The sequence below is a fragment of the Eschrichtius robustus genome, chromosome 16, assembly GCF_028021215.1.
Source record: "Eschrichtius robustus isolate mEscRob2 chromosome 16, mEscRob2.pri, whole genome shotgun sequence".
Lineage (NCBI taxonomy): Eukaryota > Metazoa > Chordata > Mammalia > Artiodactyla > Eschrichtiidae > Eschrichtius > Eschrichtius robustus.
The window spans coordinates 78308711-78336662 of record NC_090839.1 but is presented as its reverse complement, the minus strand read 5'-3'; the positions used below and the strand labels follow the sequence as shown (position 1 = coordinate 78336662).

Below are 27952 nucleotides of genomic sequence, written 5' to 3'. Positions count from 1 at the left end.
GTGTCTATGTTCCGTCCCCTACCACAGCATGCTTAACAGAGCACCAGGTTACAGTGTACACTGAGTCTTCAAAATGTAAAAGTAAACTAATCAAACTGGGAAGAAAATGTCTATGGAAGAGAGATGCTGCAGAGATTGAAGTCTCTACTCAGGCCTTAATACTGATTCTTGTCAAATTCTTGAAAAAAGTAGTCCTATAATTTAAGAAGAAAGTACAGTAAAAGCTTGTCTGACCATTACCCTTATATATTTGACCACTGTCCACATGTGCACGCATGAACACACACACACACACACCAGCTTCTTTCCATTATCTTAAAGTCCGTGTCACTGTATTTTCAGACAAGTAGTATCAATATTTTCTCAACTGGGACGTTTACAAAGCTGAGGCTGTGCTAGAAGGAAACACTAGAAAGTTCAGTCTCATATTTTTACCTCCAGTAGAAAGAAAAAGCACTGAAACACAGCAACAAACATATCTGAAAAATTAGTATTAATAAGACTATTCCTTCCCAGCAAGCCAAATGAAAGACTCCCAGAAATAATGCTCTAGAGAAGAAGAGAATGATGACATTATACTTCCATACTTAGATCTTTGTAAATTTTATAAAGATTTCTAATCAAGAGGAGGATTAACCAAGATAGCGGAGTAGAAGGACGTGCTCTCACTCCCTCTTGCGAGAGCACCAGAATCACAACTGGCTGCTGGACAATCATTGACAGGAAGACCCTGGACTTCACCAAGGAGGATACCCCACGTCCAAGGACAGAGGAGAAGCCACAGTGAGATGGTAGGAGGGGGCGCAATCAGAGTAAAATCAAATCCCATAACTGCCGGGTGGGTGACTCACAGACTGGCGAACACTTATACCACAGAAGTCCACCCACTGGAGTGAAGGTTCTGAGCCCCACGTCAGGCTTCCCAACCTGGGGGTCCGGCAACGGGAGGAGGAATTCCTAGAGAATCAGACTTTGAAGCCTAGTGGGAATTGATTGCAGGACTTCGACAGGACTGGGGGAAACAGAGACCCCACTCTTGGAGGGCACACACAAAGTAATGTGTGCATCGGGACCCAGGGGAAGGAGCAGTGACCCTGGGGGAGACTGAACCAGACCTACCTGCTGGTGTTGGGGGGTCTCCTGCAGAGGCGGGTGGTGGCTCTGTTTCACCGTGGGGACAAGGACACTGGCAGCGGAGGTTCTGGGAAGTGCTCCTTGGCGTGAGCCCTCCCATAGTCTGCCATTAACCCCACCAAAGAGCCCAGGTAGGCTCCAGTGTTGGGTTGCCTCAGGCCAAACAACCAACAGGGAGGGAACCCAGCCCCACCCATCAACAGTCAAGTGGATTAAAGTTTTACTGAGCTCTGACCGCCACAGCAACAGTCAGCTCTACCCACCACCAGAGCCTCCCATCAAGCCTCTTAGATAGCCTCAACCACCAGAGGGCAGACAGCAGAAGCAAGAAAAACTACAATCCTGCAGCCTGTGGACCAAAAACCACAGTTACAGAAAGATAGACAAGATGAAAAGGCAGAGGGCTATGTACCAGATGAAGGAACAAGAAAAAACCCCAGAAAAACAACTAAATGAAGTGGAGATAGGCAACCTTCCAGAAACAGAATTCAGAATAATGATAGTGAAGATGATCCAGGACCTCGGAATAAGAATGGAGGCAACGATTGAGAAGATGCAAGAAATGATTAACAAAGACCTAGAAGAATTAAAGAACAAACAAACAGAGATGACCAATACAATAACTGAAATGAAAACTACACTAGAAGGAATCAATAGCAGAATAACTGAGGCAGAAGAACGGATAAGTGACCTGGAAGACTGAATGGTGGAATTCACTGCTGCGGAACAGACTAAAGAAAAAAGAATGAAAAGAAATGAAGACAGCCTAAGAGACCTCTGGGACAACATTAAACGCAACAACATTCGCATTATAGGGGTCCCAGAAGGAGAAGAGAGAGAGAAAGGACCAGAGAAAATATTTGAAGAGATTATAGTCGAAAACTTCCCTAACATGGGAAAGGAAATAGCCACCCAAGTCCAGGAAGCGCAGAGAGTCCCATACAGGATAAACCCAAGGAGAAACACGCTGAGACACATAGTAATCAAAGTGGCAAAAATTAAAGACAAAGAAAAATTACTGAAAGCAGCAAGGGAAAAACGACAAATAACATACAAGGGAACTCCCATAAGGTTAACAGCTGATTTCTCAGCAGAAACTCTGCAAGCCAGAAGGGAGTGGCATGATATACTTAAAGTGATGAAAGGGAAGAACCTACAACCAAGATTACTCTACCTGGCATGGATCTCATTTAGATTTGATGGAGAAATCAAAAGCTTTACAGACAAGCAAAAGCTAAGAGAATTCAGCACCACCAAACCAGCTCTACAACAAATGCTAAAGGAACTTCTCTAAGTGGGAAACACAAGAGAAGAAAAGGACCTACAAAAACAAACCCAAAACAATTAAGAAAATGGTCATAGGAACATACATATCGATAATTACCTTAAACGTGAATGGATTAAATGCCCCAACCAAAAGACATAGACTGGCTGAATGGATACAAAAACAAGACCCATATATATGCTGTCTACAAGGGACCCACTTTAGACCTAGGGACACATACAGACTGAAAGTGAGGGGATGGAAAAAGATATTCCATGCAAATGGAAATCAAAAGAAAGCTGGAGTAGCTATACTCATATCAGATAAAATAGACTTTAAAATAAAGAATGTTACAAGAGACAAGGAAGGACACTACATAATGATCAAGGGATCAATCCAAGAAGAAGATATAACAATTATAAATATATATGCACCCAACATAGGAGCACCTCAATACATAAGGCAACTGCTAACAGCTATAAAAGAGGAAATCGACAGTAACACAATAATAGTGGGGGACTTTAACACCTCACTTACACCAATGGACAGATCATCCAAAATGAAAATAAATAAGGAAACAGAAGCTTTAAATGACACAATAGACCAGATAGATTTAATTGATATATATAGGACATTCCATCCAAAAACAGCAGATTACACGTTCTTCTCAAGTGCGCACGGAACATTCTCCAGGATAGATCACATCTTGGGTCACAAATCAAGCCTCAGTAAATTTAAGAAAATTGAAATCATATCAAGCATCTTTTCTGACCACAACGCTAAGAGATTAGAAATGAATTACAGGGAAAAAAACGTAAAAAAGACAAACACATGGAGGTTAAACAATACGTTACTAAATAACCAAGAGATCACTGAAGAAATCAAAGAGGAAATCAAAAAATACCTAGAGACAAATGACAATGAAAACACGACAACCCAAAACCTATGGGATGCAGCAAAAGCAGTTCTAAGAGGGAAGTTTATAGCTATACAAGCCTACCTCAAGAAACAAGAAACATCTCAAGTAAACAATCTAACCTTACACCTAAAGGAACTAGAGAAAGAAGAACAAACAAAACCCAAAGTTAGCAGAAGGAAAGAAATCATAAAGATCAGAGCAGAAATAAATGAAATAGAAACAAAGAAAACAATAGCAAAGATCAATAAAACTAAAAGTTGGTTCTTTGAGAAGATAAACAAAATTGATAAGCCATTAGCAGACTCATCAAGAAAAAGAGGGAGAGGACTCAAATCAATAAAATCAGAAATGAAAAAGCAGAAGTTACAACAGACACCGCAGAAATACAAAGCATCCTAAGAGACTACTACAAGCAACTTTATGCCAATAAAATGGACAACCTGGAAGAAATGGACAAATTTTTAGAAAGGTATAACCTTCCAAGACTGAACCAGGAAGAAAGAGAAAATATGAACAGACCAATCACAAGTAATGAAATTGAAACTGTGATTAAAAATCTTCCAACAAACAAAAGTCCAGGACCAGATGGCTTCACAGGTGAATTCTATCAAACATTTAGAGAAGAGCTAACACCCATCTTTCTCAAACTCTTCCCAAAAATTGCAGAGGAAGGAACACTCCCAAACTCATTCTATGAGGCCACCATCACCCTGATACCAAAACCAGACAAAGACACTACAAAAAAAGAAAATTACAGACCAATATCACTGATGAATATAGATGCAAAAATCCTCAACAAAATACTAGCAAACAGAATCCAACAACACATTAAAAGGCTCATACACCACGATCAAGTGGGATTTATACCAGGGATGCAAGGATTCTTCAATATACGCAAATCAATCAATGTGATACACCATATTAACAAATTGAAGAATAAAAACCATATGATCATCTCAATAGATGCAGAAAAAGCTTTTGACAAAATTCAACACCATTTATGATAAAAACTCTCCAGAAAGTGGGCATAGAGGGAACCTACCTCAACATAATAAAGGCCATATATGACAAACCCACAGCAAACATCATTCTCAATGGTGAAAAACTGAAAGCATTTCCTCTAAGATCAGGAACGAGACAAGGATGTCCACTCTCACCACTATTATTCAACATAGTTCTGGAAGTCCTAGCCACGGCAATCAGAGAAGAAAAAGAAATAAAAGGAATACAAATTGGAAAAGAAGAAGTAAAACTGTCACTGTTTGTGGATGACATACCATACATAGAGAATCCTAAAACTGCCACCAGAAAACTGCTAGAGCTAATTAATGAATATGGTAAAGTTGCAGGATACAAAATTAATGCACAGAAATCTCTTGCATTCCTATACACTAATGATGATAAATCTGAAAAAGAAATTATGGAAACACTCCCATTTACCACTGCAACAAAAAGAATAAAATACCTAGGAATAAACCTACCTAGGGAGACAAAAGACCTGTATGCAGAAAACTATAAGACACTGATGAAAGAAATTAAAGATGATACCAACAGATGGAGAGATATATACCATGTTCTTGGACTGGAAGAATCAACATTGTGAAAATGACTATACTACCCAAAGCAATCTACAGATTCAATGCAATCCCTATCAAATTACCCATGGCATTTTTTACGGAGCTAGAACAAATCATCTTAAAATTTGTATGGAGACACAAAAGACCCCGAATAGCCAAAGCAGTCTTGAGGGAAAAAAACTGGAGGAATCAGACTCCCTGACTTCAGACTATACTACAAAGCTACAGTAATCAACACAATATGGTACTGGCACAAAAACAGAAACAAAGATCAATGGAACAGGATAGAAAGCCCAGAGATAAACCCACACACCTATGGTCAACTAATCTATGACAAAGGAGGCAAAGATATACAATGGAGAAAAGACAGTCTCTTCAATAAGTGGTGCTGGGAAAACTGGACAGCTACATGTAAAAGAATGAAATTAGAATACTCCCTAACACCATACACAAAAATAAACTCAAAATGGATTAGAGACCTAAATATAAGACTGGACACTATAAAGCTCTTAGAGGAAAACATAGGAAGAACACTCTTTGACATAAATCACAGCAAGATCTTTTTTGATCCACCTCCTAGAGTAATGAAAATAAAAACAAAAATAAACAAATGGGACCTAATGAAACTTCAAAGCTTTTGCACAGCAAAGGAAACCATAAACAAGACGAAAAGACAACCCTCAGAATGGGAGAAAATATCTGCAAACGAATCAACAGACAAAGGATTAATCTCCAAATTATATAAACAGCTCATGCAGCTCAATATTAAAAAAACAAACAACCCAATCCAAAAATGGGCAGAAGACCTAAATAGACATTTCTCCAATGAAGACATACAGACGGCCACGAAGCACATGAAAAGATGCTCAACATCACTAATTATTAGAGAAATGCAAATCAAAACTACAATGAGGTATCACCTCACCCCTGTTAGAATGGGCATCATCAGAAAATCTACAAACAACAAATGCTGGAGAGGGTGTGGAGAAAAGGGAACCCTCTTGCACTGTTGGTGGGAATGTAAATTGATACAGCCACTATGGAGAACAATATGGAGGTTCCTTAAAAAACTAAAAATAGAATTACCATATGACCCAGCAATCCCACTACTGTGCATATACCCAGAGAAAACCGTAATTCAAAAAGACACATGCACCCGAATGTTCATTGCTGCACTATTTACAATAGCCAGGTCATGGAAGCAACCTAAATGCCCATCAACAGACGAATGGATAAAGAAGTTGTGGTACATATATACAATGGAATATTACTCAGCCATAAAAAGGAACGAAATTGAGTCATTTGTTGAGAAGTGGATGGATCTAGAGACTGTCATACAGAGTGAAGTAAGTCAGAAAGAGAAAAACAAATATCGTATATTAACGCATGTATGTGGAACCTAGAAAAATGGTACAGATGAGCCAGTTTGCAGGGCAGAAGTTGAGACACAGATGTAGAGAATGGACATATGGACACCAAGGGGGGAAAACTGCGGTGGGGTGGGGATGGTGGTGTGCTGAATTGGGCGATTGGGATTGACATATATACACTGATGTGTATAAAATTGATGCCTAATAAGAACCTGCAGTATAAAAAAACAAACAAACAAAACAAAACAAAAAAAAGATTTCTAATCAAAAACAGTGTCAGTCAACAAACATAGGTGTGTAAGAGGTTGGTAGTCAGCAGACCATTTTCAACACTCAGCGCATATACACAGGCCCAGGCACATGCACTCATGACCACATTCCTTACACCCTGCTTTTATAGTCAGGAAAGTAGCCATGTGCTATGTACAAAGAGATGCTGGGTAAATTTCCCAGCAAAAGATAAATTACAGGAATGTAACAATCCCCTAAATGTTTTCTTTCCTTTATTAATCATTAGCTCCTTGCTTCCCATGCTTATTCATGCCAACCAACGTGGCAAATGGCAACACCCAGTGACACTTTGCCTTCTGTCTAAAGTCCAATTTATAGCTGGTTTCTCTATTTGCTTCCAGCTTTTTTAGCAAAAGGAAAAATAACTGTATCATGTGCTTGAACTTGCCAATTAATAAGTGTCCAGGGTTTAATTTGAATGTCAGCTTTGCATTCAGCAGAAACTCCAAATAAACCCACTGTTGTAAAACCAATCCTTATGTCAGCTCATGGTCAGAGTACCAACATGGGAACATCTTTTCCTAGCCACACCCTGGGGGCTGGCACTAAAACCACTGACAACAAATGTAAGAAAAATACAGTACACACAGCTGACGATCTTTGGGAGTCTGCTGGGACCCATCTTCATAAAGGAGCAGTGTACTGGAATTTTGTTTCCAATAAACCCCATGGTCAGGAGGGAAAAGAGCTGGTCAAATACTAAGAACTGGACCTAATGCCTAGGACACAAATAGAGACAAGAGCACAAGTTAAACTCAAGCACAACATTTTTAAAAGTTCAAATTAAATGAAATGATGTCTGGGAATTACTTCAAAAACATCTGAAGGCAGATGTGGCGGGGGGAGGAAGGGTTTATATGAAATTAGATGACTACGAGTTAGTAACTGTTGAAGCTGAGCGATGAGTACTTGAGGGCTCAGTGTAATTTTATGTTTTTGCATATGTTTGAAATTTTTCATAATACAGAGTTAAATGAAATAAAACAAAATAAAAAGTTTAAGTTACTAAGTTCTAACCTTCTCAGACCTATAAATCAGAGGGCCATTGTAGGCTAACCATTCCTATTCTAGATTCTTCACTCATGTTTATTGTCTGTTTAAATCATCCATGAGAGGGAACACAAAGAAAAGAAAAAACAAATTTGCTCAAATCATATACTCTCATTCAGTTATTCAATTATGCAATTTTTCCACCAACCTCCCAAGTTTTAGAATTAAAAGTAACTAGAATAGGTAAAGGAGAAAAGAAGATGGCATTGAAATAATGTAAAGGCAGCCTAGTATATTAGTCAGAAGACGTGGGCTCTGGTCTCAAATCCATTTTTTCTTAGCCATATGGAACTAGATAAATCACTGAGCATCAAGTCTCTCATTCATAAAACAGGAATAATGATAATCAAGCTCTTTTCCACATGTAATCAGAGTAGAAATTACAAGAAATAAGACTGGAGAGAAAATGCAAAGATAAAAGAATGCCTGCAAGTTCTCTTTTCTTTCACAGTGCTGCTGTGGCCATCAGGTGGATAACATGTGAAAGAACTTTTAAAGAACACGGGCCTGTGGCACCCTTCATACTCTGGCTCCTGCTCTTCCACCAACTTCACCCCTTGGCACTCCTCCCATGAAGCCTGCCCCCTTCAGGACCACCCCTCATTCAAACCAGGCACCTCCACACACACCTGGCCTCTGCTCATGCTGCTGCCTCCTGTATCAAGCCCCTTTCTCTCTTTTATACACGCCTCCTCGGGGCTCTTTACTCATCCCCCTCACCCTCCAAATCAATTTTTCCCTCTTCTGTAACCTCAAGCACTTGGTAAAAACACATTGGTTTGCATGCTCATGCACTGTATTGTGGTTATTTTACCCCACTAAACTATAAGCTCCTTTAAAGCACAAATTTAAAAAAATAAAAAATAAAAAAAGCACAAATTAAAACCCATTCATCATTCATGCAGTGGGTGCGCTATTATCAAATAAAATATAAAGCAAGGAATTTATAGATGAATCAGCACCTAGTGAAATCTCTCTTAAATCTCCTTAACATGCCTACAGAGTCATCTGAAACAAATAATATCAGAAATGAAAAAGGAACTACAAATAAAACCAAAGTAATCTGGAGGCCATGACAAAATTTTGCAATCCCAGTCATTATTCCAACAGGATTTTTAAATTGAATCTACAAAATTCATAGCAGATGGGAAAAATAGCTTTCCTAAGACTTTGGAAAGAGCCAAACAGATACTAAGGTATTAACAAAAATATTTTAACTGTTATGATACTAACAGTAATCGGTGGCACAAAATAGAAAGCCCAGGAAAAAAAACAGCCTCATCTATGTACACAAATTTAATATGTATCAGAAGCAAACATCACAAAACAGTCACAAAGCATTAATTTATGGTATTGGGTTCCCTCATCCACACTCCTACACTCATCCTGCTTCATCTATGGCTACCCCCTATTTATCTTCTGATGCCTCACAAATCTACCTGCAGCCAAAACTTCTATGCTAAATCCCGAGACCTGACCATTCAAAGGCCAAGGGACAAATTCTATCTGAATGTTCCACTGGGCCTGTCAAATTCAAAGAACACCAAATGGAATATATCTTCCCTAGTAAATCAATCCTCCTCTTCATTTTCCTCTACTGGTAAATGAACCACTTCCTCCCAAATGCTTAAGCTAAAAATCTGGGAGCATTTATGTAGTTTCTCCCTTAACCTCTCCATACACAACAGGTATAAGTCCTGTCAATTCTTCCTCCTTCATAGCTCTTGAATCAATTCTCCTCCCTTTTCTTCCTCAGCTGGTATGGCTTTAATTCTCATCCTCATCTTATTCTCAAGGATAACTCCACAGCCTACTGACTGGTACTTTCTGACTTCCTTTAATCAGTTCATTCACTATCCTGTTTCAGGAGTGATCTTTCTTTTTTTTTTTTTTTATTTACTTTATTTATTTTTGACTGCGTTGGGTCTTTGTTGCTGCGCGTGGGCTTTCTCTAGTTGTGGCGAGCGGGGGATACTCTTTGTTGCGGTGCGCAGGCTCCTCAGTGCAGTGGCTTTTCTTGTTGTGGAGCATGGGCTCTAGGCGCGCAGGCTTCATTAGTTGTGGCATGCAGCCTCAGTAGTTGTGGCTCTCAGGCTCTAGAGCTCAGGCTCAGTAGTTGTGGAGCACCGGCTCAGCTGCTCTGCGGCCTCTGGGATCTTCCCGGACCAGGGATCGAACCCGTGTCCCCTGCCTTGGCAGGCGGCTTCTGAACCACTACACCACCAGGGAAGCCCCCAAGAGTGATCCATCTAAAATGGAAATATACTTATGACACTCCCCTACTTAAAACCCTTCAGTGACTTTCTACTTCTTTCAAAAAAATCCTTACCATAACATAAGGCCTTTCATGATGCAGCCCTTGCCTGCCCCTCAGCCTCTTATTACTCCTCATCACCAACGCCCCTCCACACACACACACACACACACACACTCACTCAAAGCTGCCTTCATCTTCAACAACATGCAGCATCTCTTACTCACAACTCCCATTCATCCTTCAATATTAGGTTTCAATACTATCTCTTCTAGGAAGCTTTCCTGACAGCTCTCTGCCTCATACGACGCAGTTGTCCTTCCTAGTGCTCTTGTACTTACCCGTATCTTATTTCTTCTAATTTGTCTGTTTTTTCAGTAGATTGTGAACTCCTTGAAAGTAAGGACTTTTGAATGAGTTAATGGATTCTTGATTGCCAATAAGTTAATGTAACTAGATTCTATGAGTGTAATTAGTTGTGAGTTCTTGGAAAGTACTGACTCTATCTTATCCTTTTCAGTTTTCCCCATAGCATATAACATAAAATGCTACATGCATATTGAGCACTCAGTAAATATGCAATGAGTGACCCCACTAAAACTTTCTTTCTCACTAAAATCCCAGACAGGTAACTCTTTCCTATAATTAGAATACTGGTCTTTCCTCCTGATTCCAGTGTTAAAATATGGATTGACTATATTCAGAAAGACTAAAGTACAAAGTTCACCTCTTGTTTTTCCCCCCTCTGGCCCTTGCTCTTCTAATCCACTTTCTTTATTGATCAGTCTATTTCATCTGCCTCTATCATTTCACACTCTCATTAACGAATAAATCAGAATCTTATTTTTTTTGTACTCCCTTACACTCACTGCAACAAACCAGAAGTTAAAGTTACATTTCTGTCCTAGAATCATTTTACACATAAGGAAAGTGAAGCTCAGAAAGAATAAGTAACTTACTTAAGGTATCAATACTTGGCAAATTGTTGACCAAGTTGCAACCCAGGTCTGACTCTAAAAGTATGATGACTATTCCATGGTTGCTTCCCAGACATTAGGCTTGGTATGAACAAAAAGCGGTGTAGGCAACATATGGTGCAAATGAAGTGAATTTAAGACTCTGATAGTGTTATAAGGCTTTCATTAGCATATGGTTTAAAAACTGTACCTAGCTTTTGTTTTTGTTGCGGCGAGCGGGAGCTACTCTTCGTTACGGTGCACAGGCTTCTCATTGCAGTGGTTTCTCTTTGTTGTGGAGCATAGGCTCTAGGTGCGCGGGCTTCAGTAGTTGTGGCATGTGAGCTCAGTAGTTGTGGCTCACAGGCTCTACAGCACAGGCTCAGTAGTTGCGGTACACGGGCTTAGTTGCTCTGTGGCATGTGGGATCTTTCCGGACCAGGGCTCAAACCCGGGTCTGCTGCATTGGCAGCCAGATTCTTAACCACTGCATCACCAGGGAAGTCCCTGTGGACTTTTGAATTATCCTATTTCGATCATCTCGGATCTAATTGGAATGATAGACGAAAACTCTAAATCCATGTATGCATTCTGCTTTATTTGCATAAATGAACAGCATGCATTTTTGCACAATTTCTGCAAGTCCCTGATGATTTTATCTAGATAGCATTAAGAATGAAGAGCTAGATCTGGTCCTAAGAGATAATAGACATACACGGAAGCTAAAATCTAGCATGTCAAGTAGCTCTACACTTCCTGTGTTTTTTAGCAGTTTAGTTTTGCTTCAGCACAGTCACTCTCACATGTAAATAAGTTCCCACTTCTGTCATGAGAAATTATGCCTCTGACACAAAGTTACTCAGAGCTGGAATTCTGTGATCTTCTCTATAAAAATCTGGGTAACAAATCTTTGATCAGAAACCACTATTATAACAATCTCTATGGGAAAAATTGAATTTTGCCTTTATAGTCTCATCTTCCTGCACCTTACCAAGGATTATATAGTATAGTGTGTGCACAACCCTGTATTGTTATATTTTTCCAGAGTAGACATTTTCCTTCAGTTCAAAAATAAATGAATAAAATGCAATTCCCAGTAAAATACCTAAAATGTGGAGCATTCTTGCTATGAAACCTTACACTTACACTTGAATTAAACAAACATTTACTGAGCACATAAATAAGTACGATTCATCATTTGGCTTCAAAGAATTAGCAACTCAGCAGGGGGAAAAGACAATAAACTATGTATGCCTACTATATATATATATATATATATATATATATATATATATATATACACATACACACACACACACATATATATACACACATGATGAAAGTATAAGATCATACAAAAGGTATGAAAAAAATAATACAAGTTTTCCAATAAAGGATCACATCCATGGGCTCATAAAAAGCTAAATGAAGAAAATGACATCAGAATGAATCTTAGAAGATAAGCAGGATTCCCACTGTGGGACTGAGGGAAGAAAGAGTATTTTGAGCAGAGAAAATAAGAAAATAAGAAGCCTCAAAGTGGAAGAATATAGCATGTATTCAGAAAATATTAAGTAATCAGTTTAACCAGAGTGTATGGGAACAAAAGCAAAGAAAACTGGAAAAACAAAAATGTATTATCTCAAAGTTGTCAATAACCTAAAAAAATGTGCTAAAATCTAATGCATGAAACTCTTCTACTACATAAATGTAAGAAAAGGCTGAAGGAAACACATCCAGCATGGCAGAGTAGGACCTCTAAAAGTCTGATCTTCCATAAAATTAATGAGAACACTGGCACAAATGGTCAAAATCAACTTTTTCGGAAATCTGAAAACCAAAGGCTTGCAACAATCTAAGAAACATTTAGTCATGAAAAGCAGCTGAATTTCAGCAAGCAGAGCAAGCTTTATGGCATTTCAATTTGCCCTATTTCCCTCCTCCCAGCTCCATGGAAGCCTGGGAAACCAACAACCTGCAAACATGGTAGGTGTGAATAACAGCAGTCCAGCAGCCACTCAAGGGAGCAGAAGAGGTTAGGAGCGCCCTCTGAAACCACAACTCCAAAGAATTGTATTACTTAACCAGTCTAGCAGCTCACTGGAAAAACTCCATTCTCAGGGCTTACCTTTATTGGACCTGAATCTGAGCACCCTCAATGTAAACAATTCTATCCCCAGGGCTTTTGTTAAAATAACCAGAGACAATTTTTTAATGCCACAGCTGTCTGCAGTGGCAATAAAAATTGGGGCAAACAATATATTGATCCAAAAAATTAAAAGGAAAAACTGAGGAATGAGATGTACATAGAGGGTTTAGAAAAGCTCCAACATATTTTTAGTAATCTAGAAGGCATGCACATGCCCAGGAAAGACCTAGGAAGGCCCTATTCTCTCACCTCTGGCTGACCCTGATGTTCTACACAAGCCGGAGGTAAAGGCTAAGGCACAATGTAAACTTCTGGTGCATTAAGGGAGCCACAACACACACACACACACACACACACACACACACACACACACAGTCCCTCAACAAGGTTGGGAGACTTATGAGTTCAAGACATTTAAGGAAATCTGCCCAATCATTAGCTAACCACTAAGCAAACCAAGCAGAGACTTCAGTGGTTACACAGGACAAAGAGTACAGGGTTTACAGAATTAGCCCAAAAAAGTAACAAAACAAATAGCAACAACAATAAACCCTGGGAGAGAGGGTGATTTTCAGAGTAGCTACATTATATTATTTAAAATGTCCATTTTCAGCAAAAACTATGAGACACACAAAGAAACAAGAGAGTATGACCCAAACACAGGGGAAAAAAGGCAGTCAATAGAAACTATCCCTAAGGAAGCCCAGATGTTGGACTTACTAGACAAGGACTTTAAATCAGCTTTTGTAACTATGTTCAAAGAACTAAAGGAGATCATGTCTGAAGAATTTAAAGGAATTATGAGAATTTCTCACCAAATAGGGAGTATCAACAGAGATAAAAATTATTCTTTAAATAATTCTGGAGTTAAAGTATAATAATTAAAATGAAAAATTCACTAGAGGGGCTCAACAGCAGATTTAAGCTAGCTGAAGAATCTGCAGACTTAAAGAGGGATCGATTTTCTAGTCTGAAAAACAGAAAGAAGAATGAACAAAAATGAATTCAGCCTCAGATCTGTGGGATATCATCAAGCACACCAAAATATGCAGAAGTCCCAGAGGAGACAAAAAGAGGAAAAAATCAGAGTTACATAAATAAATGGCTGAAAACACCCTAAATTCAGTGAAAAACATTAATCTTAACAACTGAGGAACTAGATAAACACCAAGTAGGATAAATCAAAGAGATATACAGCTAGACACATTATAATCAAACTGTCAGAAGCCAAAAACAGAGGTTTTTGAAGGTACCAAGAAAAAAGTGACTCATCACATTCAAAATCCTCAATAAGATGAAAGGCTGACTTCTCATCAAAACCACAGAGGCCAGAGACAGTGGGATAACATATTCACAGTGCTAAAAGAAAAGGAAAAAGACTATCAATCAAGAATTCTAAATCCAGCAAAACTATCCTTCAAAAATGAAAGAGAGGGACTTCCCTGGTGGCGCAGTGGATAGGAATCCACCTGCCAATGCAGGGGACATGGGTTCGATCCCTGGTCCAGGAAGATCCTACATGTCATGGAGCAAATAAGCCTGTGTGCCACAACTACTTAGCCTGCACTCTAGAGCCCGCATGCCACAACTACTGAAGCCCGTGCACCTAGAGCCCACACTCCGCAGCCAGAGAAGCCACCACAAGGAGAAGCCCGTGCACGGCAACGAAGAGTAGCCCCCACTTGTCACATCTAGAGAAAGCCCGCGTACAGCAACAAAGATCCAACACAGCCAAAAAATAAATAGATAAAATTAAATTTTAAAAAAATCTAAAAAATAAATAAATAAATAAAAAATAAAAAAAAACTAACCATCTCTTATTAAAAAAAAGAAGAAAGAGAAATTAAGATATCCCCAGTAAACAAAACTGAAAGAATTCATCGCTGGAAGGGCTGCTGTACAAGAAATAAAGGGAGTCCTTAATGACGAAATAAAAAGACACTAGATAGTAACCCAAATCCACATGAAGAAATAAGCACTAATAAAGATAACTACCCAGATAAATACAAAAGGCAGTATAAACATACTTTTGTTCGTAACTCTTTTCCTACATGAATTAAAAGATGACTGCATAAAGCAATAATTAAATAACTGTTGATGGGATTTTATTATAAAATATGCAGTTTGAATGACAATAAGAACACAAAGAAGGAGGAAATGAACAGAACTCTATTAAAACAAAGTTTTTGCATACTATTGAAATTAAGCTGGTATTAATCCAAAATAGATTGCTCTAAGATACTAACTGTAATCACCAGGAAAATAAAGAAAATTATAATAAAAGAAATAACAAGCTAATTAAAACATATACTAGAAAATATTTACTACAAAAAAGGCAGTAATGGAGGAATAGAGAAACTAAAAAGACATAAAACATATAGAAAACAAATAGCAAAATGGAAAACATAAATCCTAATATACCAGTAATTACATTAAACGTAAATTGATTACACACTCAAGAGGTGAGGATTGGCAGAATGGACCAAAACAAAAACAAAAAACAATTTTAAAAAATCCTAATATATGATTTCTACAAGACATACTTTAGACTCAAAGACTAAGTGGGCTGAAAGCAAAAGGAGAGAAAAATACACACACGTAAACAGTAGCCAAAAGACTCTGGAGTAGCTATACTAGCATCAAATACAATGCACTGTAAGATAAAAATTGTTACTAAAGACAAGGAACATTTTATAATTACAAGAGGACAAATCCATCAAGAAGATATAACAATTATAAACATATATGCACCTAATAACAGAACCCCCAAATATACGAAGCAACAACTGACAGAATTGAAAGAAGAAATAGACAATTCAACAATAACAGTTGGAGACTTCAATACTCTACTTTCAATATGGATAACACAACTACACAAAAGATCAGCAAGGAACCAGAAGACTCAAACACTACAAACCAACAAAATCTAGCAAACATCTATAAAACAGTCCAAGCAACAATAGCAGAATATACATTGTTTTCAAGTGCACAGGTAACATTCTCTAAAACAGGCCATAAAAGAAGTCTCCGTAAATTTAAAGGATTGAAATCATACAAAGTATATTCTCCAACAACAATGGAATGAAATTAGAAAACAATAACAGGAAAATAATTTAGGAAATTCACAAAGATTTGAAAATAAACACCACTCCCCTAAATAACCAATGAGCCAAAAAATCATACAGGAAGTTAGAAGGTATTTGGGGGGACCTCCCTGGTGGTCCAGTGGTAAAGAATCGCCTTCCAACGCAGGGGAAAACAGCTTCAATCCCTGGTCGGGGAACTAAGATCCCACATGCCATGGGGCAACTAAGCCCACGTGCCACAACTACTGAGCTCGTGCACCTTAACGAGAGAGCCTGCATGCCACAAAGCTACAGAGCCCACACGCCCTGGAGCCCGCATGCCACAACTAGAGAGAAGCCTGCTAGAGAAGACTGCGCACCACAACTAGAGAGAAGCCAACGTGCCACAACGAAAGACCCCAAATGCCTCAATGAAGATCCTGCATGCTGCAACTAAGACCCGACACAGCCAAAAAAAAGAAAAAGAAAATACTTTGCGATAAAAACCAAAACTTACGGGACGTGACAAAAGCAGCAAGAGCCATGCTATGAGAAAATTTATCGCTGTAAACACCTGTATTTAAAAAAAAGATCTAAAAAAAAGATCTCAAGTCAACATGTTACACACCTTAAACTTACACAATGTTATATGTCAATTATATCTGAATTTAAATTTTTTTTTAATTTTAAAAATTAAAAAGATCTCAAATCAACAACCAAACTGTACGCTTTAAGAAACTAGAAAAAGAAGAACAAACTAAACCCAAAGCCAGCAGACAGAAGGAAATAATTAGTGAAATAAATACAATAGAGAATAAAAGAATAGAGAAAATCAACAAAACAAAAAGTCAGTTCTTTGAAAAGATGAACCGAATTGACAATCATTTAGTTAGACTGAACAAGAACAAAAGAGAGAAGACCTAAATTACTAAAGACCAAATTACTGAATTTGGTAGTAATCAGAAATTACTACCAACTTTACATAAATAAGAATGATTATAAAGGATGGTATGGAATACTATAAAAATTGTAATGTAACAAATTACAAAACCTAGATGAAATGGACAAATCCCCAGAAGACACAAACTGCTAAAATCAACTCACAAAGAAGTAATTTGAATAAAGCTATAACAAGTAAAGAAACTGAATAAATAATCAAAAACTTCCCACAAAGAAAAGCCCAGGATCAGATGGCTTCACAGGTGAATTCTATGAAACATTAAGAATGAACACCAACCCTTAACAAATTCTTCCAAAATACAGAAGAGATGGGAACACTTCCCAACTCATTCTATGAAGCCAATTTTCCTGATTCCAAAACCAGACGAAGACAATACAAGAAAACTATAAATAAACATTTATTATATAAATGCAAAAATCCTCAACAAAATAGCAGCAAACCAAATCCAACAACATATATAGAGAATCACACATCATGACCAAATGTGGTGTATTCCATGCATGCAAAGTTGTTTCAACATATGAAAATCAATTAATGTCATACACAAGAGCAAAAGAGCAAAAACCACATGATCTCAAATAGGCACTGAAAAAAGCATTGGACAAAATCCAACACTCTTTCATGATAAACACAATGAATAAACTAGAAATAGAGAACATCATCAACTCGAAAAAGGACATCTAAGAAAACCCACAGCTAACTTCACATTTAACGATTCCCCCTGATATCAGGAACAAGACAGGATGTACACTCTCACCATTTCTATTTGGTATTATACAGGAGATTCTGGCCAGGGCAGTTAGACAAGAAAAAGAAAAGAAAAACAATCCAGATTGGAAGGAAGAAGACTACCTCTCTTCAGAGATTATATACCATGTATATATAAAATCCTAATAAATCACTAAAAAACTATCAGAACTATTAAATTAATTATCAGAACTATTAAATTAATTTGGTATGGTTTTAAGATACATGACTAATATAAAGAATTCAATTATATTTCTATATACTATCAATAACAATCCAAAAACAAAATTAAGAAAAGATTTCCACTTACAATAGCACCAAAAGAATAAAATATTAAGAAATACATTTAACCAAAAAATGCAAAACTTGTACGCTGAAAACTAGAAAACACTATTGAAGTAAATTAAAGAATATCTAAGTAGGTGAAAAGTCATTACATGCTCATGGACTGGAAGAATAATACAGTTAAGATGGCAATATTCCCCAAACTGATCTACAAGTTCAATGCAATCTCTATCAAAATTCCAACCAGACAAGAGTGCCAAGACAATTCAAAGGGAGAAAGAATAGTTTTTTCAACATGTGGTGCTGGGCTTCCCTGGTGGCGCAGTGGTTGAGAGTCTGCCTGCCAATGCAGGGGACACGGGTTCGAGCCCTGGTCTGGGAAGATCCCACATGCCGCGGAGCAACTGGGCACGTGAGCCACAATTGCTGAGCCTGCACGTCTGGAGCCTGTGCTCCGCAACAAGAGAGGCCGTGATAGTGAGAGGCCCGTGCACCGCGATGAAGGGTGGCCCCCGCTTGCCACAACTAGAGAAAGCCCTCGCACAGAAATGAAGACCCAACACAGCCAAAATAAAAATAAAAATTTAAAAAAAAAATGTGGTGCTAAGACAACTGAATATCTATAGCAAAAAATGAGGTTGGACCCCTATCTTATACCACATACAAAATTCACAAAAGTGGATTAAAGATCTAAATGTAAGAGCTGAAACTATAAAACTCTTGGAAGAAAACATAGGAGTAAGCTTTCATGACCTTGAATCAGGCAATGGTTTCTTAAATATGAAACATAAAGCACAAGCAGCAAAAGAAAAAAATAGACAAATTGGATTTAATCAAAATTAAAAACCTTTGTGCCATCAAGAAAGTGAAAAGAGGGCTTCCCTGGTGGCACAGTGGTTAAGAATCGCCTGCCAATGCAGGGGACACGGGTTCAAGCCCTGGTCTGGGAAGATCCCACATGCCACAGAGCAACTAAGCCCATGCGCCACAACTACTGAGCCTGCGCTCTACAGCCCATGAGCCACAACTACTGAGCCCGCCATGCCACAACTACTGAAGCCTGAGTGCCTAGAGCCCATGCTCTGCAACAAGAGAAGCCACTGCAATGAGAAGCCCAAGCACTGCAACGAAGAGCAGCCCCCACTCGCCGCAACTAGAGAAAGCCCACACGCAGCAACGAAGACCCAACACAGCCAAAAATAAATGAATTAAGTAAATAAATTTTAAAAAAGAAAGTGAAAAGACACCTACAAAACAGGAGATTTGTATCTGTAAATCATACCTGATAAGGGTCTAGTATCCAGAATATATAAAGAAATCTTACAACTCAACAATAGAAGGACAAATAAGTCAATTTAAAAATGGACAAAGGAACAGAGATTTCTCCAAAGATATACAAATAGCCAAAAAGCACATGAAAAGATGCTCAACATCATTAGCCATCAAGGAAATGCAATCAAAACCACAATGAGATATTACTTCACACCCATTAGGATAGCTAAAATATGAAGGTCAGATAATAACAAGTCTTGGCAACGAGGTGGAAAAATTGGAACCCTCATTTCTTGCTAATAGAAATGTAAAATAGAGTAGCCATTTTGGAAAACAGCCTGGTAGTTCCTCAAGATATTAGACCTAGAGTTCTAGAGTTACCACATGACCCAGCAATTCCACCCATAGGTATATATCCAAGAGAAATGAAACATGTCCACGCAAAAACTTGTACACAGATGTTCACAGCAGCATTAGTCATAACAGCCAAAATGTACAAACAGCCCAAACACCCATCAACTGATTAATATATAAATGTGGTCTATGCATAAAATAGAATATTATTCAGCAAGAAAAAGAAATAAAATATTGATACATTCTACAACATGGAAGAACCTTGAAAACATGCAAAGTGAAAGAAACCAGTAACAAAGGACTACATATTGTATAATTACACTTATATGAAATGTCCTGAATAAGCAAATCTATATAGAGAGAAAACAGAGTACCAGTTGCCTAGGGATGGAGGGGATGACAAGTGGGAGAGTTGGAGGTGACAGGTAAGGAGTGTGCAGTTTCTTGAAAATGTCCTAAAATTGACTGTAGTAAGGGTTGCACAACCCTGTAAATATACTAAAACAAATTTACACCTTAAATGGGTGAATGTATGGTATGTGAATTATAGCTCAATAAAGCTGCTACCAAAAAAAGAAAGTTGGCTGGGCCCTATGCATTAAACTTTTTAGGGCGACTGCCTACTAAAATAGAAGGCTTTTTTTTATTGAAGTGTAACTGACTTACAATTTATATTAATTTCAGGTGTACAACATAGTGAGTCAATATTTTTATACATTACAAAATGATCACTACCATAAGTCTAGTTGCCATCTGTCACCATACAAAGTTATTACAATATTATTGACTATATTCCTTATGCTGTATATTACACCCCCAAGATTTATTTATTTTATAACTGAAAGTTTGTAACTTTTAATCTCTCTCACCTATAAAATAAAAGATTTAAATAGGATCCAGAGTCTCCTAACAAAATATCAAAACTGTCCAGGACACAATCAAAAGTCACTCATCATACCGAGAACCAGGAAAATCACAACTTGAATGAATAAAGACATTAACATAGGCTAACACCAAGATGAATCAGATGTTGGAATTATCTGACAAGAATTTTATAGCAGTCATCATGCTTTAATGAGCAATGAGACATATTCTTGAAACAAATGACAAAATAGAAAATATTATCAAAGAAAGAGAAGATAAACAGAAAAAAATCAAATGGAAGGTATAGAACTGAAAAATACAATAACAAAACAAAACCTCACTGGATGGGCTCAACAGCAGAATGAATATGACAGAAGAAAGAAGGAGCAAACTTGAAACTAGAAGTAGAACATTAAGAATTACCCAATCTGAGCAACAAAGAAAAAGAAAAAGAAAAAGAATGCCTCATGCCCTGTAGGACAGTAACAAAAGACCTAACATTTGTATCATCAGAGTCACAGAAAGAAAAGAGAGTGGGGCTGAAAAGTTATTCTAAGAAATGGCTGAAAATATCCCAAATTTGGCAAATGACATTAACCCACAGTTCAAAAAGCTAACAGAATTCCAAATAGGATAAACCCAAAGAAATCCATGCTAAGACGTACCATAATTAAACTTCTGAAAACTGAAGACAAAGAAAAAGTCTTTAAAGCAGCCAGGAAGAGAGGATACATTAGCTATAGAGAAACACAAATCCCAATGACAGAAGATTTCTCATCTGAAATCATGGATATCTGAAGGAAGTGACACATTTTTCAAATGCTGAACGTAAAGACCTGTCAACCACAAATTCTATAAAGAGACATAGCTGACAAAATCTTAAGAAAACTAAAAAACAGGGAATCCCTTGGTTTCCAGTGGTCCAGTGGTTAGGACTCGGCACTCCCACTGCCAGGGGCCAGGCTTTGACACCTGGTCGGGGAACTAAGACCCCACAAGCTGCTCGGCATGGCCAAAAAAAAAAAACAACTAAAAACTAAAAAACAAAAAAAGGAAAACAACTCTACAGTTTACATCTTAGCTCTGAGGAATTATAAAATATGCTGATATCAATATATGAGCAATTACAAGTTTTTCCTATAACAGTAATTAAATATTTGAGAATTACAGATTTTCCCCCTCGCCATCACCAATGCTATTCACATAGGTAGATGGCTTTAATCCTACTTCCTTAATTCTCTTAGTTAAAAAGAAAGTTCTGCCACTGTTCAAGATCTTTATCAATTGGACAGTTTTTGTTCTAAAGATTCCAAAGCTTATAAGCCTAAAATCAGAGTTATTTGTTTAAAAAAGATACATCTGCTTCAACCATATGAAATAAAATCTATTTTAAATAGTATCTGCTAAAGAGGAAGCCTGAATGAACCTCTATAATACTGTCATAGTTTAACCATCTTAAAAGCCAAAGCATAAGAGCAAATAATATTTCTCTTAATGCACTCTAATTTATAGAGTGTGTGTGTTTTTAAAACAAGAATGACTGTGCAAGTATGACTAGTGACCTGTTAAGCAGCCAAAAAAGAAACAGCTGGTCAGCTTGCAAAACCGTGAATTCAGTGATCTGTTATACATTATTTACCAACTGATTCATTCAGCCAATTTTTATCATTTCTAAAATATACCAAGTATTGTGCAAGGCAGTGATGAAAAGATAAATAAGGCATTGTGATATTGTGATATTATAAGAATTATTGTAGAATAGAACAGTTTATCAGTCTTCATCCCTGGTTCCTAGCATAGAGCTCCTAAAACCCTTAAATTTCTTGATAGGGGTGAGAGGAACACCCTTTGTTATTCATAATAGGGCCCTTTCAACCACATCTGGGAAAATGGGAGCTGGTTGCCAGAGGAATCAACCCCTGACCTCCAGAAGGGGAAAGAAGCTAATAACCAGCGGCCAATGATTTAATCAAGTATGCCTATGTAATGAAGCCTCCATGAAAATCCTAAATAAAGGGGTTGGGAGAGCTTCCAGGCTGGTGAATACACTGAGGTACTGGGAGGATGGCGAGCCCAGAAGAGGCATGGAAGCTCATGGAAGCTCCATGCCCCTTCCCACATACCTTGCCCTATGCATCTCTTCCATCTGGCTGTTCCTGAGTTACAGCCTTTATAATACAGTAAATGGGTAAAGGTAAGTAAAGAGCTTTCCTGAGTTCTGTGAGCCATTACAGCAAATTACTGACCTGCGGAGGGAGCTGTGGGAAGCCCCAGTTTATACCCAATTGGTCAGAAGTACAGGTCACAATCCAGGTCTTGTGATTGGTCTGAAGTTGGGAGGAGTCATGCAGGACTGAGTCCTTAATCTGTGGGGTCTGCACTAAATCCAGGTAGTTAGTAATAATTAAGTTAAGTTGTAGAATACCCAGTTGTTGCCTGGAGAGTTGGAGAAGTATTTAATGTGAGGGGAAGACCTACATATTTGGTATCAGAAGTGCTCCGAGTAGTATAAGAAACAGTAGTCTACCTTTAGGCATAATCCCAGACCTCAAGGAACTCCTAGTCATGACAAAAATGGGCCCATGAGAAATAATTTAAATAAAATGTGATAAGTAGTTTAATAGGTACATGTACAAAATATCAGGAAAGTAGGCAACTAACCATGCCAACAAAAGTGACATTTATGCTGATTTATAAAGGATGAGTTAAATGCTATATATAGTTCCTCAGGGTTCTCACTCCCTCTTAGAGCTCTCAAGCCAGTTCTCAGCCCTAGCTGCCTATTACTGCCACATGAGAAACTTTTTTTTTTTTCACACACACACTGTATTTTATTTTTACAAGAGGAGAAACATTTTTTAAATGAAAAGGTTTGGCCCCACACCAGACCAAGAATCAGAATCTCCTGGATGCCTTGATCCCCTCATCCTTAACCTTTAAAAGCTCCCCAGGTGGTTTTAAAGTAGAGCCTGGGTTGAAAACGGCCTACTCTGTTCAGGAAAAACATAACCCAGACCTCAACCAATCTTCTGGCAATGAGGAGAGAAAGAAAAGGATTTCAGGTAGGAACAACAGGATCTATGGTAGACTTAATGATAGGAAAGAAGAGGCTTCTAAGGTTTCTAGGGTGAAGACCCTAAAATAGGAAGCTTGTGGATGTGCTTGACACAGCTATGAGCAAGATGAGGGAACAGAAAGGAAAAAATAACCAAGTTTGAAGAACCAAGTATCCAAGTATAGTTACCCAATAGACAGACGAAAATACTAAACACCTTAAGTTCAAGAAAAATGGGGACTGGACATACATCTTTGAAAACCAAAAATATACAGGTGCTACTTAAAGCCATGAAGGGAAGTGTAATCACACAAGGAAATCAGAGGACAGAGAAAAGAACAGAAAATAAAACCCTAAGGAATACCACATTAATCTGAGGGAAAGCATATCAAGGCAATGTTTTTGTTTGTTTTGATTGGTGAAAACCTGAGCATGTGTGCAGGCTGAGAAAAAGAGAGAGAATATAGAATAGGAAAGATGTTAGTTAGCCTTAGAAAGTAACACCTTCTTCCTCTGGTAAAAGGAAAGGAGATCAGGTATCAGAGAGGTATAAGCACACAGAAAAATGACACACCCTTAAGAGTTCAGGGCTGATGCCCACCTATTTCTTCAGTGAAGTAGGAGACAAGATAAGCAATGTAGAGAAGTCAAGAGTAGGACAAGGAGAGGAGAACGGTAAAAACCTATAGACAGCAATTAGGTGTGGGTACATAAAAGGAAGCTGAGGAGTAAGTCAAAGCATCTCCAGGCAGTGCAAGTAAAGTTGGGATCCAGAAGTCTACAACAGCACCAGCGGCTCAGTTACACACTTTCCTCCAGCCTGCTCTGGAGACCCTAGGAGCAGAAAAAGCCAACTGATTGATTCATCCAGGCTTGGAAACCATCAGAGCAAATGTGGCAAGAATGGCTTGAGGCCAATGACACTGCTTTTATAATTTTAAAAAGTCAGACTTATTTTACTCTTTTTAAAAATCGACTATAGTCATTTCCTCTGAGAGCCAGAAAGGGGGGCGGGGGTGGCTAATTCCTCTTTCACTCTTAGAGAACCCGTCAGAACTTCCACTCCTAAGCATTTTTGGTCCCTTCAACAGCTGATTCCAAGAAATCTGAACCTGATTCCTCCCGGCAGGCTCTTAAAGGATGAAAATTCACTGCAGACTGGACTATCCAGCTGGGAGATAAACACGTGAAATACTTCTTACACACAATGCTATTTCAACTAGGAGTTAGGGGCTCTTTCTTCCCTAAAAAATAAAGGTTCAGCAAACACCAGATGGGGAGGCGGGGCGGGGGTTAAGGGGGCAATTACATTGCAAACGTTGTTAATAATACTTTACAAAGCCAATTATTATAAAACAACACATGGCACAAAGAGAGCAGAATTCAGTTCTTCGGGATGACTGCAGTGAGTAAATAACTGACAATGTAATCTCTATCACACTTGGAGTTCACTAATTCATCCCGCCACCTCCTATACCACTCTTCAGGTAGCGCATCAATTCCCTTTGGATACTGGACCTCTTGCTACCACCATCTGGAGAGTACAAAGGCCTGGAAGGAGGAAGATGGTAACACGTGTGAGCACCTGCCATGTACCAGGCCTACTGTGTGCCAGACTCTGGGCAACACACTTGAGACGTTATGGGTGCAGCTCACTGAAAGACGAACTACGGTGTTGAAACTATAGACCGGGCATTCAGGAGAGTCGCGGTGTCTGAAGGTTCCAGTGTAAAGGAAAAGAAGTGCTAGCGACGGTGGTTGATGGAAGCGAAGGGAGAAGGGGCGAGTTGGGAAAGGAAGGCAACTGGGAGTAAAAGGGCAAAACCCAGGGACACATGGCGTGGGGGTGGGAGGGCGCGAGTGAAATGTCCAGAGGACACCGTATAGGAGGCAAGGATGGGGTGAGACTGAGGAAGGGAAGCCCGGGTAGAGATGAGGGCAAAAGTCCAATCCGGGGGGGTCGGGGCGTCTCATCCCCGGCAAGCGCCCCGAAGGACCGCGGGGGCTGGGAAACGGTGCCAGCCCCGCGACAGAGAGGGAAAGGCGGGGAGGGGGCGGGAGAGGGCGGGAGAGGGCGGGAGGCCGACCACGGCGGGGGCGAGCCGGGCCAAAAGGAAGCCCGAGACAGGGAAACGCCGGCGCTGGGGGAAGGGGTGGGCGCCGGAGCCGGGCCGGGCCGCCGGGCTCTGCGCTGAGGGGGCGGGGCTGGACAACCGCCCGAGGGCAGAGGGGAGATGCGGCGGCCGGCGGTGACTGGGGCCGAGGGATGCCAGGACAGAGGCGGCCGGGACTCGGAGCTAGGTGGGCGGCGGCGGGAGCACAGCGGGGCCGGGGCAGCGCTCCGACCCGAGCCGCAGCGAGCGCGGCGTCCCCCTTACCTGGGATGAGTGAGGAGCCGCCGCGCCGCCTCCCCAGCATCCTCGGCTCAGCCGCTTCTCCCACCGCCCTAGGTGAGGGCCATTCCACCCACCCCGGGAGCCCGCCCTCACCGCCAGGCGCCAGCTGCTGCCAGCCCGGCTCGGCCGCGCGGAGCTACGCCGACGCGACCCGGGCCCGCAGCCGCCTCAGCAGCGACTCCCCCAGTCGCCGCCTTAGCGCCTGCAGCCGCCCTCCCGGACGGGCGTGGGATCACACACGTGCGGCGATTGGTTGCCCGGCGCCCGGCCGGGGGATGTGTCGGACTCCCTGATTCGTGAGTTCCGCTGGCTGCCCCCGCCCCCCTCGGGGGGCGGGGCTCGGCCTCCCGCTTGGTCTGACAGGCGCTGAGGGGCGGGGTGGGTCTGACGTCGGAGCCGCCCGGGCGTCCCTGCGTCCCTGCGTGTGCGCGCTCCCCTCGGGGTTCTGGGGCCGCCACCTGTGTGAGCGGGTTGTTGCCGAGCAACGGTGCGCGCGACCTAGCTGGAGGGGAGCCGGAGGCAGGTGGCTGTTCACCGTAGCCCCAACCTCCAACGTGGGTGTCCTTCATCCTTGAAACCCTGGGACAGAACAGGAGAATGAGCTTTTCCAAGAAATCCTCTCTCTGCTTGTCCTTGCTTCAGATACCGCCTCTGTGCTTGCTGCTGGCAGAGGAGCTTTCATCTCATTGGGGTGACTCAAAAATATAAATATCAGATTCACACATTTCATTACACACCAAAGTGAGTGATAGATTCTGTCCCCACCACAGGGGCGGGGAACTGATACTTGAAAGAAAGAAGTGAAAACTAGGAAAGGAGAAAAGGGCAAAGAGAAGGGGGACGTTGGGAAGAGGGCTGAAATTTCACAACCGAAAAATACCCGTTCGTGTTCACAATACCTACAGGTATATACACACGAGGTTCTGTCAAAGCAATTATTTCAACTCTATGAACGTACATTGGAAAAAGCATAGGCTCAGGAATCTAACAGCTGTATTCACAATTCCTGTCTACCGTCTTGGAATGAGTTTTGTTATCTATAGAATGAGGTCTCTAGAATATGTACCTCAGAGAGTTGCTGTAAAGATCAAGTGAAGTCCACACAAAAATTTGTACATGAATGTTCATAGCACCGTTACTCATAGTAGCCAATAAAGTGGAAATAACCCAGATGTCTATCAACTGATTAATGGATAAGTAAAATATGGCATATCCACACAATGGACTATTATTTGGCCATAAAAAGAAGTGAAGTTCCGATACATGCTACACAGGGATGAATCTTGAAAATATCGTGCTAGGTGAAAGAAGCCAGTCACAAAAGACCACATATTACATGAGTCCCTTTATATGAAATGTCCAGAATAGGCAAATCCATAGAAAAATCAAGTACATTAGTGGATGCCTTGGACTGAGGAGGTTGGGGGGAAACAGAAAGTGATTGCTAATGGCTATGGGGCTTCTGCGGGGGGCGTGATTGATGAAAATCTTCTAAAATTGATTGTGGTGATGATTGCTCAATTCTGTGAATATCCAAAAAAATTGAATTGTGTACTTAAAGTAGGTGAATTGTATGGTATGTGAATTATATCTCAATAAGCTGTTATTTTTTAAAAAGAGCAAATAAGGTAACAAACCTCTGAAAGCCCCAGGCTGTGGTGCCGCTCTAAGAACCAGGGCTCAGTATATCTAACTGTTTTCTCTTTATTCAATTGGCAAAACCTTGTAAGCAATTTGACCTGAGGAAATTTAAAGAAATACCCACCACAATATTTTTCTATGGAACATTTAAATCAAATGAAGAAGATGATCTGATTTGACCCAAGCTGCTTTGGTGCATCAGATATGATCCACTAGGATTACAAAGCTCATCAAAAGAAAATGAACAACGTCGGCAGGCAGAAAGCAAGAGGAAAGGGAAAGGACACAGCATTCTACAAGGTGATTCTAGATACATCTGCACCCAAAGTCGTTTGTTTAACAAGTCTT

General features: G+C 39.9%; 1 protein-coding gene across 2 annotated transcripts in view; it reads right to left on the bottom strand.

Annotated features, from left to right (window-relative positions):
• Window positions 1-26177, bottom strand: part of TPST1 (tyrosylprotein sulfotransferase 1) — a 121896-nt gene extending 95719 nt beyond the window's left edge. For both annotated transcript variants that reach the window (XM_068524444.1, XM_068524445.1), the window contains exon 1: window positions 25946-26177. The gene's annotated coding sequence lies outside the window, so the exon portion shown is untranslated. The remainder of the gene's footprint in view (window positions 1-25945) is intronic.
• Window positions 26178-27952: the final 1775 nt, after the last annotated feature.